At 44.0% G+C, this 15570-nt stretch overlaps 1 protein-coding gene across 5 annotated transcripts in view; it reads left to right on the forward strand.

The window, feature by feature from the left end:
• Positions 1-4543: 4543 nt before the first annotated feature.
• The window catches only part of PKNOX2 (PBX/knotted 1 homeobox 2), a 282991-nt gene continuing 271964 nt past the window's right edge, over positions 4544-15570 (forward strand). For 2 of the 5 annotated variants that reach the window (XM_043579736.1, XM_043579735.1), the window contains exon 1: positions 4545-4656. The gene's annotated coding sequence lies outside the window, so the exon portion shown is untranslated. Of the gene's footprint in view, positions 4657-15570 lie in introns of all 5 variants that reach the window. The other 3 variants (XM_043579737.1, XM_043579733.1, XM_043579730.1) reach the window with 3 other exon arrangements.

Genomic DNA, 15570 nt, shown 5'->3' on the forward strand with positions numbered 1-15570 from the left:
GTGTTGGCATCTTTTCAGAATTGGACGTGTCAATGGCATGAGTCCAAAGTTGCAATAGGTATGGCAGCTCCTTGGCCTTTGAGATCTTTGGGGATGGGGCGCGTGGGTGACCTGGGTCCAACTCTTTTTTTTTTTTTTTTAAGGTTTTAAAGTTTATTTATTTATTTTGAGAGAGAGAGAGAGAGTGAGAGCAGGGAAGGGCAGAGAGAGAGAATCCCAAACAGTCTCTGCGCTGTCAGCACAAAGCCCAGTGTGGAGCTCGATTTCACGAACCACGAGATCATGACCTGAGCCGAAACCAAGAGTCAGATGCCCAGCTGACTGAGCCACTCAGGTGCCCCAAAGAGTCCTCCTCTTGATATCAGCTCAGGTCTTGATCTCAAGGTTGTGACTTCAAACCCTGCATTGGACTCTATGGTTGTGTGGAGCCTACTTTTTTTTGGGGGGGGGCAGCGATCTTCAGGGACATGTTTGTTTATGAAACCTCCCCCAATTGGCTCCCTTTACCTCCTCAGCCCCACTCTTGCTATACTCTTCCTCTGATACTTCAGGCTCCATCCACAAAGAAGTGTGTTTGGCTCCCCCAACTGAACTTACTCCTCTTACCTGCAGGTCTTCACACACGTGAGTGTCCTGTCCCAAGAACTGCCCTCCACCTCACGCCTTTCCCCTGCCGGTTCTCCTGACCTTTTCGGTGGCAGGTCCTCTGCAAAACCTTCCCTCGTCCCCTAGACTGGGCAAGGCACTCCAGCCTGTGCTCCCTTGGCATAGTACTGTGCCTTTCCCTCCTCCCCTGACGTATTAGTCTCCTCCAGCTGCTGCAACAAAATACTACAGGCTTGGTGACTTAAACAGCAGAACTTCATTTTTTCACAGTTCTGGAGGCGGGCAAGTCCGAGATCAAGGTGTCAGATGGGTTGGTTTCTGGTGCAGCATGCCTTCCTGGCTTGCAGTTGGCCATCTTCTCACAGCGCCCTCCCATGGCATCCTCTCTGTGTGTGCATGGAGAGAGAGAGATCGCCGGTGTCTCTTCCTCTTCTCAGAAGGACACTAGTCCTGTCAGCCTGTAAACTTTAAGGGGACGCAATTCAGTCCATAACATCAGTTCCATGAGGGCAGGACCTTCTCTACTGTTTATTTATATTTCTTAGCTTAGCCCTCACCCCATCTCCTTGTGATTCTTTGTAATGTCTATAGGACCCATTCCTAGCAAGGACTCAATATATATTTGTTGAGTGAATGAGTGAAAGAATTTGTCAATTACTGGTAATGACAGTAGGAGCTTTAAGAAACAGATATCCAGATACGATCTAATGGAGGCCTCAGCAGGAAGATCCTTGCTGGTTAGTGGCAGAATGAGGACCAGAAATCAGTCTCTCTACTCCCTTCTACTCTGAGTCCAGGACTCTTCACCTGGAAAAAGAACTGTAAAGGAGCTGGGTAAAACTGGTGATCTTTTTTAAATCCTTGCCTGGAGTTGCAAAGAATCTGGTCTTTCACTGACAAGCAAAAATTTTCCTTCACCTTGTCTCTCCTGCCACATTGACAGGCTATCCTAATAATACACGAAGGCATTTGAAATGCCTTTCGTCCTTCCCCTCTGTCTGGTTAGGGGCCGCAGAGGTTGGTCTGGGTTTGGCCAGCAACTTCCTTAGCACAGGTTTTGACTGGAAACCAACAACCCAGGGTGTGTGGCTCTTCGGATTCCTGCTTCTCTGCTAATGGATTTTGTTAACTGTTTGTCATTTGCTTATGCAAATCTACCTCTTTCTGCATTAAAATGAACCCAATTATAAAGTGAAATTTCACAATTAAACCACTTAGTGAAGGACATTAAGCGACCAGAAGGAATTGATTTGTAAAAATTTCAGCGATAATTACAAAATGTTTCTGAAATGTGACTAAGTTCTAGGTTTTTCTTTAAACAAACATATGTACGTGCACATTTTCATATATATATACCGCACAGACACATGCACATATTTTCACACACCTGGTTTCCATCTTCTCACCATGGGACTTGTTCTTGCTCCTTCTCTGGGTCTAAATTTTCCCCAAATAGAGGAAATTCCACCAGCCATCAGATCATGTCTGCAAAGTTCTTGGAAACCTTCCAAAAGAAATGGCCATTGGGCTGAGGAAACAGGGGTGGGCAGGAAAATAGAAGAAGGTGTAATGGTTTTAATAAAGTCTCTTTGCCACCTTGGTGATTGATATATCTTGGCATTTGCTTCCCTGCTCTGATGTAATCAATAGCAGTTATAGACCGAGGAGCAGGAAAGGTTGAGGATGTGGGATGGGACAGTATTGATTGGTTTTTATAGGAAAGAGCCCTGCTTGCTGATTGCAGTGCTCTGGCTACTAGAAACTGGACCTTGCTGTATCAGGGCTCGGTTACCTTTCCTGACACTCATCCAGGCAAGGGGACATGCAGTCCAGAAACTTGGAAATGGATAAGGACAGATGATATACACCTGAAAAATTACCCTTCCTGGTATTTGAGGGAGCTAGTCACACTCACTTCCCTCACTACACCCACGATCAGAGGGTGGGAGTCACAGACTCCTAGGCTGGTGCAGGTACAGGTGGGAAGGGTCTTTAAGGGTGAGGGAGTGATGGTATGCTTATGGTTCCAGGCTACATCTATATCCAAGAATGATCCCGACTCATTTGGTAGCATGCTCCACCCCCAGGCAATATAATGCAGAGGGGACTTTAGAACAGACTCTGGAGCCTGATTGCCTGGGCTCAAAGCCTAGCCCCGCCAGTCAGTGTGTGACCTTGGGCAGGTTAATCAACCTTTCTGTACTTTTGATTCCCCCATCAGTAAAATGGAGATAGTAATAGTACCCATTGCCTCTGGTTGCTATGATTGTTATGAGTTAATATATGTAAAGAACTCAGAACAGTCCTGGCATACAGTGAATGATATGTACATGTTGTTATTGTCTGGTGGTGGTGGGTACGTGGGCTGACATCTGTGGTTTATGGGTGGAAACTTAAGAGTACAAATTTCTCTAATCAAACAGGATCATCACAATATTTGCTTTCTACTGTTGAGAACACAGGGCTTAGGACCCAGTAGCTGTTAAATAATTCTCTTAGTACATCAGCCCATGAGCTACAGGATTTCTCAACCCTTTCTTAGATTTTTTTTTTCCTAAAAACTTAAAAAAAAAAAAAAAGTATGACTAGGTCCAGATACAGAGCAATAGGGCTGCATTGGATTGGTAATGATAGCTTCAATAACCCAAGGAGTTCAGCCAAGACACATATTTATTCATTCCACAAACAACAAACTCTCACTATGTGTGAGATGGCTTCTACTTATGTGATGATTTCCATTTGTGAACCAGAACTCAGAGTGGGGACATTCGGGTGTATAATCACCCCTCTGTAATGTCGTGATAAGTAGCTTTCGTGTAATGGATTCTCCTCTGTCTAGAACAATGTGCTCAAAACAGAAAATGGTTTGTTTTAAAGAAAACATTTGCCACTTAACATGTTTGTTGAAAACACATTCATTTCAGAAGTGTAATTTTATTTTCTTTTATTGTCATCATCGAATTTTCGGTTTTTAGAAATTCATTTTAGCCTGCGATGTGACTTTGGGGCTTATTTCCTTCTCAATTGTAGAACTGGGTACCATAATAGAAGTCAGTGGATTGGCAAGCAGGTCCTAAGGAAACCAGGTTGAGGTGTTCTATGACAGACTCCCAAAAGGTTAAAACTGAAAAGGATCCTAAAGATCCTCTACCTCATCACCTTCATTTTATTTATTTTTTTTAAGTTTATTTATTTATTTTGAGAAAGAGTGAGAGCAAGCATGAGCAGGGAAGGGTCAGAGAGAGAGGGAGGGAGAGAGAGAGAGAGAGAGAGAGAGAGAGAGAGACAATCCCAAGCAAGCTCTGCACTGTCAGCGCAGAGCCCTATGTGGGGCTCGAACTAACACTAACGAACTGTGAGATCATGACCCGAACCGAAACCAAGAGCTAGAAGCTTAACTGACTGAGCCACCCAGGTGCCCTCATCTCCTTCATTTTAAAGATGAGCCCAGAAGGGTGAAATGACTTTCAGAGTCTGACCTGAAACCCAAGTGTATCGGCTCCAAACTCAGTGCTGTTCCACATACCATGAGCTTGTTGGTACCCTTCCAGCTCTACGTTAAGCCCTTTTCATTTTTTTAGGCCCTTTTCAAATCTCCTTCTGTTCTCAGGTTGTATATGAGGCTAAGTTATTATTTGACAATTCTGTTCAAGTCAACGAAGATGCCTTGAATACTACTTTGGTGCCAAACACTGTGTTAGGTGCAGGATATAAAAATAAGATGTGGGTCCCACCAAGCAGATTGTCGTAGATGGTATTATTATACCCTATTGTTTACTGCCTCTCCCTGTGACAGGATTATGCTTATCTGTGCCATTGACATCAGACTTCATCATGTGACTGGCTTTGGCCAATGGAAATTAAGCAGAAGTGATATGTCACTTTTGAGCAGAGGCTTTCGGGAACATTTTGTGGTCCCACACACATTTTCTCTTTTCTTTCTGCCAGGAGAATGGCATGTCCAGAATAAGACCCACATAAAGAGAAAACATGGAGTGGAGCCAGAGCCACAGCCAATATATAACATGATGAGAGATAAACCTTTGTGTGGTGAGTGACTGAGATTCTGTGGTTGTTTATCCTGCAGCATAACTAGCACAAGCTGATGACTAGAGAGAGGATCACAGAGTAGCTGGAGAGACAGCTTATTTCCAACTGAATCACACGGGGTTGGATGCTTTGCTGGATGGAGACACAGATGATTCAGAAGTAGGCTGAAAGAGGGAACAAGTAACTCTTCAGAGAGGAGGCATCAGGAAGGACTTTCTAGGAGAGGTGATAGCCGAGAAGAGTTTTAAAGGTTGAAGAGAAGTTCACCTTGTTAGGGGCTTGGGAGGTTTGTTTCTTCTAATCAGAGAGACGAGCATGTCCAGACATGAAATATGTTTGAGAATTGCCTGTAATGTCCACAACTGTGGGTCAGGATCGGAGTTCTTAATCTTTGAAGCCTATTGACCACTGGCCACTGTGTCAGGTCTCCATATATCCAAGGGATATATGCAGACACTGACATAAAAATGCTTCATTTATTTTGGCCAGAACTTTGGCCCCAGATTATCATCTGTTGTTATATCATGAGAAGCTACTAAGCTGGACTGTATGTGAGCCACAGAGACTCTTTTTCAAAAATTTAATTTTCATTTTAATCAAAGAATATATATGCATAGTTTGGAAATCAGCAGTTGCCTTGCTTCAGCCTTTCACATTCCCATGTTCCATTCTCCAAGGCAGTCAACCTCAACTCTTACAGCTCGTTTGTCATTTGTATATATTGCCATGTTTTTAAATAATATGCTTATATTACTATTTCTTGATTTATTAATTTTAGAAATTATATATTTTATACATGTTTTTAAAAACATTTTTAATGTATATATATTTTTGAGAGAGAGAAACAGAGTGCAAGTGGGGTAGGGGCAGAGAAAGAGGGAGACACAGAATCTGAAGCAGGCTCCAGGCCCTGAACCATCAGCACAGAGCCCAAGGCAGGGCTTGAACCCATTAACCATAAGATCATGACATGAACTGAAGTCGGACGCTTAGCCGACTGGGCCACCCACACGCCCCTCGAAATTATATATTGACTCTCTGTCATGGTAGATGAGAACTTAGTTTCCCCCAATGCCATCCCTGCATGTCCCCTTCATTCTATCTCTCCCAACATAAACTTTTTTTTTTAATTGATGTTTAGTGTTTATATACTAATGATTATGCAAATATTATTTACTCCTGCATCAAGTAGTGCACTGTGATTATGTGTCCTCTTTTGTACAATTCTTTGTTTTTCCTGGAGTTAATAACTGCCTCCTTTTTTATTGATCTGATGTCCAAATGTGCTTATAATTCTTTTTTTTCTAATGGTTCAACAACTCTACTACATACCTGGTAATACTATTTGGCATACACTCAAGCTCATCTGTCCCATTTTTCCCCTTACAGTTATCTCTCTAAGAACCTTTTGTTTCTCTGTTCCAATCTGGATTGGCTGATTTTAGAATTAGAATACTACATAACTTATTCTGAGGCTTCCCTTTACCATCATTTTGAATATTTCTTTTACTGCCTTCTTATGTTGGAGTCCCTATTTCCTGAATTCTCTGTCTTCTTTATTACATTATCACCTAACTAAATTGCTAACTTCCATTCTCCAATAACTTCTCTCTTTTTTAAAGATTTTATTTTTAAGTAATCTCTACACCAAATGTGGGGCTGAAACTTACAACCTTGAGATCAAGAGTCACATGCTCTACTGACTGAGCCAGCCTAGAGCCCCTCTCCAATAATTTCTTAAGAATGGGTACTTTAGAAGTCATTGTCTTGGGGCTCCTGGGTGGCTCAGTTGGTTAAGCATCTGACTTCAGCTCAGGTCATGATCTCGCAGTCTGTGAGTTTGAGCCCCACGTTGGGATCTGTGCTGACAGCTCAGAGCCTGGAGCCTGCTTCAGATTCTGTGTCTCCCTCTCTCTCTGCCCCTCACCTGCCCATGCTCTGTCTCTCTCTGTCTCAAAAATAAATAAAAACATTTTTAAAAATTAAAAAAAAAAGAAGTAATTGTCTTGAGTCATTGGCTATCTGGAAATATCTCTACACTACTCTGATGTGTGATTGATAATTTACTTGAGTACAGAATTCTAGATTTAAAAATATTTTCTTTCAGAATTTAGAAGGCATTTCTCTGTTGTCTTTTAACACCTAATGCTACTTTTGAAGAAGTTTAATAGTCTGATTCTTGTTTCCTTTACCTGTTTCTTTTTCTCCTTAGAAGATTGTAGGAATTTTTACTTATCCCTCCTGATTTAAAATCAGAATAACTGGCCACCTAAGTTGAGTAGGCAGCATGTCAGTCTCATAAAATCACAATGATGATGGTGGTGGGCTTTGGTAGATATCTTTTTTTCATTCTTTGTGCTGGGATAATTAGATTAATGTATTTTATTTCTCTCCTATTATTTAAGTCTCTCTTTTTTGTTTCCCTCTTTGGAAGTATTCCTCAACTTTGTCTTCTAAATCTTATGAGTTTTTGAAAAAAACTTTAGTTATATTTTTAATTTCAGAGAGGCTTTTTTCATTTAATTTTTTTTCTTTTTTATTGTAATCCCTTATTGTTTTTTGGATGCAACCTTTCCTCTTATCTTCTTGAATGGGTGTTATTGCCCTTTTTGAATTTTTTTTTTATTCCTCCTTGCAAAATCTCTATCACGTCAGATCTTTTTTTCTGGTTATATCTATCTCCTTTTATCAAGTTTGAATCTTTCTTTAAGTATCTTCTGATTCTTGACTATTTATATTTAAGAAGGAGGCACTGAAAGTTGATTTTGGAAACTTATTATGTAAATGGTACAGTTTGTTAACTAGTGGACTTTACATAGGGTGATCAAGTGAAAAGTGAATCTTTTGGTGATTCAGTCGGCTAAGCGTCCAGCTCCAGCTCAGGTCACAATCTCACAGTTCATGGGTTTGAGCCATTGGGCTCTGTGCTGATGGCTCAAAGCCTTGAGCCTGCTTCGGATTCTGTGTCCCCCTCTTTTTCTGCCCCTCGCCTACTTGCACTCTGTTTCTCTCTCTCAAAAATAAATAAGCATTAAAAAAAAAAAAAGTAAGTAAGTCTTTTTATTGAGGGAACTTCAAATATCAGTAACTGGAGTTCTCTCTGTAGCTTTTCAGTTGTTCAAAGAATCTTCCAATCTATTGGTTAGTGGTGTGGGGGAGTTGCTAGCAAGGCCAGAGAAAGGGCTAAAGGTCACACAGTTTAGCATGCAGATCTCCCTTAATTCATTCACCCTCCACCATACTTGGTGTTCCCAACTCCAATATTGTTCTTATTCAGTTCCTCCAAAGAAAAGTCTCATTTGCTGGAGGGTAAAGAAATATAGCTTACTGGCTGTTTGGGGAGAGTGGAAACCCCTTTTATAAACAGAGTTCCTACCAATGCCCCCTGTCCATCTGGGTGTCTGGCCCCAGGACCGTGGTGCTTAGAGCCTCTGAGGGCTGAACCTTTCAGGGCTCTGCAGAGTGAATCAGTCCCCACTGTAGGCCCTTGGCTTGTGACTTTACTCTTTCTGTGGATCCAATACCAATCTTCCCTCTTTGTTTTGTTTAAAAAACTAATTGTGGGGGCTCCTGGGTGGCTCAGTCGTTAAGTAACCTTCTCTTGATCTCGGCCCAGGTCATGATCTCACAGGTCCTGAATTTGAGTCCCATATAAGGCTCTATGCTGACAGTGCAGAGCCTGCTTCGGATTCTCTCTGCCCCTCCACCATCTCAAAATAAATAAATAAACTTTAAAAAAATAAAACAAAAGCTAAAACTAAAACTAAAACTAATTGTGAAACTCTTTAGCCCACTGTTTTTTTTCTCTGTCATTCTTGTCCTTGGTTGATGCCTTTGTCATTTCTAGAAGTTGAATGGTGACCCACAGGCTTCTGTGGGGTGATAGCCACTAAGCTATAGAAGAATATGGGTGGGTGACTGGGTGTCATTTTGGGTCTCACAGCTCCCTGGGCTCTCCTCAGTTTCCCTTGTAGGCTCCTCAGCTTTGTGTTGTTCCTTAAATATTGGTGTTCCTCAGGCTTCTGCCCCACAAAGACCCTTCCTGTTAGCATAAGCTGAAGATTAGGGGCAGGTCCAAGGTCAGTTCTGTGGCCCCCTTTCTCTGAGCCCACATCCTAGTTTTGGCTCCTGAACTAGAGAGGAGGAAGCAGGGAAGACAGAGAAGGCAGGGCCAGCCTCTGCCAACTGCTCGAGAACCCTGGGCCTCACCTCATCTCAATGCCTGTCTGGCCTTCAAATGGTTTCCCTGACCCCAAACAGACTCCTAGTCTGGCCCAATTATACCAGCCTTGTGGGAAGGCAGAGATGTAGAGAACACCCCCCTTTTCCTGGTCTACTTCTGTCACTCATTCCAAAATGAATCAGGCACCATTCTAGAAGTTGGAATTATACTTATGAGTAAAGCAGACTGGATCCTACCTGGATCTTATAATCTAGTCCCAGGAAAGATAACAATAATAACGGCAAAAGAAACATACTGCACTGAATAGTACAGATGTCCTGTTGGGTCACTGCTGAGCTCTTGTTCCTTAGGCCTGGAACTGGAGGGGTAGAGGAGGTCATGGATGCAGCAGGGAACTTTTGAATAGATGGCTAACACACATGATGCTATTTCATGCCTCCATGTCATTTTACACATGTGGTTTCCACCTACATTGACTTTCATCTCTTGTCATTTTGGCCAATTCTACTTGTTCTACTTGTTATTCTATTTGTTCAGTAATCCCTTCCTCTGCAAAGTCTTCCTGACCCACCCACCCCACATTAGCCACACACTCCTCTCTACCCCTCCCTCCCTTGTATAATCAACAGCTTCCTGAGTTGGATACTGCTTCCGGAGCTAAAGGCACAAGACGAGTGAAACTCTGGGCAGTGTGTGGGAACATGCCAACTTGGGTTGAGTGCTGGCTCTCCCACATACTATCTTTGGCCTTGAGCAAGTGAATTAACCTTTCTAAGCCTCAATCTTCCTATCTGTAAAATGAGGATAATAAGATATGCCATGAAGTGTTATGGTGGATATAAAATGACTATAAAGTACCTATTGGGAGCCTATAATTAGCACTTAAATATTGGTTCCTTCCCTTTCTCCTTTCAAGGAGCTTCCAGTCTAATGAGAGAATGACAGGCAAATCAGTAAGTGCAGCGATTTGTCATAGGTGCTGTGATAATGGACACTGAATTACATGCCACTGATTTATGAGACGGCCTCTCTGTCTCTCCCACTAGACTAGGAGCTCCTTGAGAGCAGGGCCACGTCATTCTGTGCCCCCTGCTACCCAGCTCGGTGTATGATACACAGTAGCTGCTCCATTCAAGTTTCGGTAAATGAAATGGGAATGACTCCTCCCTCTATCTGATCCTGGTTTGATGCTGGTTAGAGCAATGCCCAGCATTGCCTTTTTTTTTTTTAACCACCCCCCCTCACCCCCCACGCTGCTGTTCCTAGCTCAAAGAAGGGAAAATTATAGTTTCTCAGCCATCTGGGGTGAAAAATCTATCTTCACTAGAGACTAATTTTTCCAAACGTCATCAGAGTGTGGGACATGAGCATACCCCACCCCTCTTGGGTAGTGGAATGAGTGAACACCGAAACAAGGACTCATCCAGTGCCCTCCTGTGGGACCAGACTCTCTCAGGCCCCTTCTCTCTGAGCATGCAGACAGGCAGACCTCCACCAGCTTATCCATCCTCTTCAAATGAGTCTGTCTCCCAAGAACCAAACATTTTCTCTCCCTGGCCCTGACTTGAAATGAAACGACTTAGCCCACAGACAGTTTTATGGTCCCTCGCTTTCCATTCCTCTTGCTGAGCCCTCACGCTGGTTAGAGCCCAGCCCAGGCTCTGATTTATACAGCTCTCCCAGGCCCCTGTTGGATTCGGAGTCTGGAACAATAAGACAAGGCTATCCATCACCCCTCTGCTCAGATCTCCCTGGACTCATTGGGAAGGAAGGAGGGGTGGGTGGCAGTGAAGACAGCCTCAGGGGTCCTGCCCAGAGAGCATTTGTCACGTTGATCGAAAGTGCAGGGCGGGAGTGGGGTGGGGGAGTAGAGGCTTTTTATCTCGCCCAAGCCTACCCTGTAGACAACAGGGATAAAGTAGAGCAGGGACAGTGGTGAGAACACACATGGGGGAGGAATGTAATGGAATTTGGCTCAGAAGTCTGATGGGGACCACGGATGCCACCCCCACCTGCTCCAACTCCTGAGCGCAGTAACCACTGGTCCAGCTATGTTTGGTCACCACCAGGTTCTCCTCTCTGTGCCACATTGTGCCCCAGCACCTGGCACAGTGCCTAGCGTGTAGTAGGCATGCAGAAAAGATATGTTTGCTGATCGACTAAGCCTCCCTCTCCTCCTTACTCACTTACCAGATCTCAGGGTCAAGGGCTATTCAAAGAAATCTTTACACACGTATGCATGCTGTCTCTGTGCTTCTGTGATGTGTGGATGTGCATCCTGCATGAACATCTGTACGTGTATGCTGCACACATGTTCACATGAGTCCGTGTATGAGTAAGAACTTTCTGAGAGTCAGGGGTCTGAAATTCTAGAGTGGGTGACCCAAAGAAAACTGTGGCTTTGGCTTCTGTGAAACATTTAATTATTATGATTATGATTATGATTATTATTATTTGATATAATTTATTGTCAAATTAGTTTCCATACAACACCCGGTGCTTATCCCAATAAGTGCTCTTACGCCTGGGACTGGAAGAGGTGCCCCTCTGTCAGGAGAGAAGGGAATAAATGGGTTGGGTAACCTCCCTAAAGGCTTTCTGGGCTTTCTGATCCCTGGTCAGCCAAAGAAGAAAGGGAGCTATTACATAGTTATCATCCGTAAACAACTTGAAATAGTTCTTGGTCCCAGGAACCCTACCCTTTGGACTTGGGGATCACTTCCTAGGAAACAAATTGTGATGGGGCTAGGAGCCAGAGGTTTGAGGATGGTGACTCCCTCTGCCGCTATCTATGCAGAGGAAAGGCTACAAAGTCTTAGGGCAGTGTGCAAAGATCCTAGGGAGAGCATTTTGGTTATCAGCAAATTAGAGGCTTTGTTCAGAGCCAGGAAAAGAAAATCCGACGACTAAATCTAGGAGCTGATGAAAAGAGAATTCAAGGGCTATGGTGCTGTGGCACTGTGGCATGCCATTGTGGCTTTGTAGTGTCGCCATTGTGGCTTTGTAGTATCTTTTGATTTTAGTGCTACTAAAGCAATAACATGTAATGGCCTGAGCATTGCTGCCTCCCAGTGCCTGGGAAGTTAGATGACCTGAGGAGAAGCCAAGGGTGGCTAATGAGTCATTAAGAGTCTTTATCAAATTAGGATTATAATCCATCTCAACATGCAGAGGAAAATGTTTCAAATTATCTACTTTCTTAATTGCAACTCAAAGATTTGTCAGGAAATTATCATGAGAGATAACGTCTGGAAATTGACGGATTGTGCTGATGTGTATCTAAGCTTCCATAACTGTAATAGCTGGAGAATTCATCCACACATACTTACACTGATACTTGTACTCATAAATACTTCTGCTGTACATATTGGTTCAGACAGACAGGCACATACACACACACACACACACACTCACACACACACACCATTATGTCTGTGTGCAGTGGATCAAGCCATCAGCATTCACACAGGCTGAGGTTCCTACCAAATGCTTGGAGATATAAGAAAATCATTTAATCCTTGCCTTTGAGAAGTTCAGAATCATGTTGGGGAGCTAATGTATACATATTTGAAATTTAAGAACATGTACAAAGCAGCATTCAAGTGTATGCTACAATAGTGGAAATGTGAGCCCACAAATCCAGAGGAATGTAGGACATGTGTGTCTAAATTAAGTAGAGTTTCTGGAATGGTTGAGTTTTGACTTGAGTGTTGACATTCCCACTGTGCATTACGAGAGCAGCCAATGGGGATCCAGGCAGAAGACATGCTGAGTCTGTCAAGAGCACCTGTGGCCAAGAAGTGACACAGCATGTTTGCAAAGTCTCCAGGGAAGGGTGGGGCTGGATGACAAACCCTGGTTTGGTTAGACAATGCAAGCGGACTCTTCACTTGCCCCATTAAGTCAGGAAAGATTTGAGGTTGACCTATCCTTCCCCTCCTGCCTGGTCTCAGTTTCTCTGCTTATAGAACAGTGTGATCTGAAGACAGAGTTAGGCTTTCCTACATCTCCCTTGGTTGCTGAAAACCTGAGATCTCTGAGTTCAGGGATTGTGCTTTACTCCTCTTTATAGCCCGAGGACCTAGCATGGGCCTGGCCAGCCTAGATGCTGGATGGGAGTCCATCTCCTGGTACATTTCTTAAAGGCTGTCAGTGTATGCACAGTGAATGAGTGAACCAGTGAATGAATGAGTGAATGAGAGCCTGAACGGTGATGCTTATGAGGAAGCAGTGCAGCATAGTGGTTCCAGGTATGGGTTGTGGAGGCAGCCTGCCTGAGTCCACACACTTGTCACTTGGTGACAAGTTACTCCCTTTATCTAAGCCCCATGGGGATGCCATGGGAATGTGATTAGGCAGTGCATGTTGAGCACTTAGCTTAGAGTGTGGCACTGAGCAAATCATCAATATATATTAGCTAGTATTATTGTTGGTGCTTTGTTTTATCATTCCTTGCTAAGTGAACCATGCTTCCCGTGCTGGGTAAGTTGGGTATCTTGTTCCTTCATTTGATCACTTTTTCTCACCGCCCCCCCCTCCCCGCATCGTGGTAAGACAGGACTGGCCTCTGCAGGCGATGTGGCCTCACCCCTTTCCAGTGCTGTTACTTGGTTCTCTGAGCCCTGCAGTCTGGCTGCTGTAGGTCCAGCTGCCAGAATAGAGTTGGGAACTTGGCCATGCAAAATCCTCAGCTCAGGGAAGCTTAGAGATTGGATGCAGCATCAGAGGCAACAAATGCTGGTTGGGTTCATCCCTGGAGACAGGGAGGAGATGGTCCACTGTATAAGCAGAAGGACACAGGGCAGTTCCACGAGAGGAGGTGATGGTGAAGTGGTAAGAATGCAAATAGAGCCAAGGGAGAGCACGGTCATGGTCACAGCAGGGGCAACAGGTGGGAAGGTGATGAGGTAGCTGAAGGAGATGGGGATGAGGGGTCAGTACAGGTCTTCAAGGGGCAGTCTTTGTTTTGAAGAGAGTAGACATTTCAAGACTCCATGTAACTCTGCGGGTGGAGGAGGGGTGGTCCTAGCAACTTCAAGGGTCTGAGGGAGGAGCCACTGAATGTCCTGCTGGCCTTCCCCCACTCCAGCCCCCCTCAGCTGGTCCTGTGTGGTGCTGGTGGGAAGCAGAGTAGATTGGAGAACCGGTGAGCCAGATGATACATGATAAATGGTAAAGGTTTCAGCATCCAAACGTAGTTTATACCAAGACAAAAACGAAGCCCAGAGGAGAGACTTCAATAACAATAGAATACAAGTCACAGAGTAATTTAAAAATTTTTGGCAGTCCCATTAAAATGGTAAAAGAAACAGGTGAAAATATCTTTAATAGCCTATTTTAATTTAATTTGATAAATCCAAACTAATATCGATTCAATACATATAAAGTGATTATTAATGAAATATTTTACATTTTTCATACGAAGTCTTCTAAATCCATGATTATACTTGTGGCACATCTCAATTTGGACCATTGGAACATTTCAAGTACTCAGAAGCTACTTGTGGCTAGTGGCCACTGTGCGGGGGGACAGCAAAGGTTTATACCTTCCTTTCTCAAAGTTTTGTGGCCAAACTCTTGGGATGCCATTTCCCACAAGTGGCTCTTTTTGGAACTCATAGCATTTTACAATCTAAATATTCTCTTTCTCAGTTCTGTCAGACTGGCTGTGATACTGCCCATCCCTTGCTAGAAACTGGAAAGAGCTCCAGAATCACTTACAACTCTTCTCTTTCCTTTCCTGCTTCCCACGGAGCCTCTCATCTGGAGTTAGGGCTGGGTAGCTTGAGACAGAGGGACAGAGACAGAGACAGACAGACACACAGGGAGAAAGAGTTGGGGGGGCAGTGCCTGAAGAAACTTCCCATATGTACATCACTACCATAAGAAAGGTGGGGTTTTTGGAATGGCTTTAGGGACTATATTGTTCCTATATTAGAGAAGCCAGTTAGAGACATGACCCAATTAATTGCCTATTGTGTGCCCAGAGGACAGGTTGCATCCCTCATGCTCCAGAGGGTGGGAGTGAAATGGGGGAGTGGAGAGGCTTTTCCAGGGTCAGAAAAGTGAATCAGATATGGGCAAGGAGCCTAGACATCCCAACTTCCACCTCACAGCAGAATGCAGGAGCCCCCCGTTTTGGGAGACATGTAGTGTCTGCATTTGCACATTGTACAAGTCCCCCAGCCCATCTCTAAGGGGTGTGCCCCCATGCATTTAATCAGGAGCAGAATCTTCTTGGCTTGGCCCTAGCCCCCCCGCCCCCAGTACCCCAGTCCCTGGTTCCAGGGTCAGGAAGGAGGCCTTACGAGAAGAGTAAGCGCCCCTTCCTCCCTTTCTTTGCTCCCATTATCTGTGTTTACAGCCCTCGGAGCCTGTCACAGTATACTCAGTAAACAATATCTGCCTTCCTCAGGCCAATTAAATAAGCACTATAATAAAGGCACAGGCAAGTGCAGTGGAGGCCCTGGGTAAGGGCTATTAAATCTAATGGCTCCATTTGTTAGAGAGCCTCCCATGTGCCGGGGACTGTGCTGAGCTCTGCCTTCATTATTTTATCTAATCTCCGTGGGCTCATGAGCTGGATACTGTTATCATCCTCATTTCACAAAGGCAGAAGCTGAGACTCGGACAATGTCCGTGACTTCCCAGATAGGTGGCTATTTCGTGATAGGGTGAAGATTCAAGCCAGGGCCATTTTGACTCCAAAGCTGCTGTTCTTTCCTGGGGGA

The sequence above is a fragment of the Prionailurus bengalensis genome, chromosome D1 (genome assembly GCF_016509475.1).
Source record: "Prionailurus bengalensis isolate Pbe53 chromosome D1, Fcat_Pben_1.1_paternal_pri, whole genome shotgun sequence".
Taxonomy (NCBI): domain Eukaryota; kingdom Metazoa; phylum Chordata; class Mammalia; order Carnivora; family Felidae; genus Prionailurus; species Prionailurus bengalensis.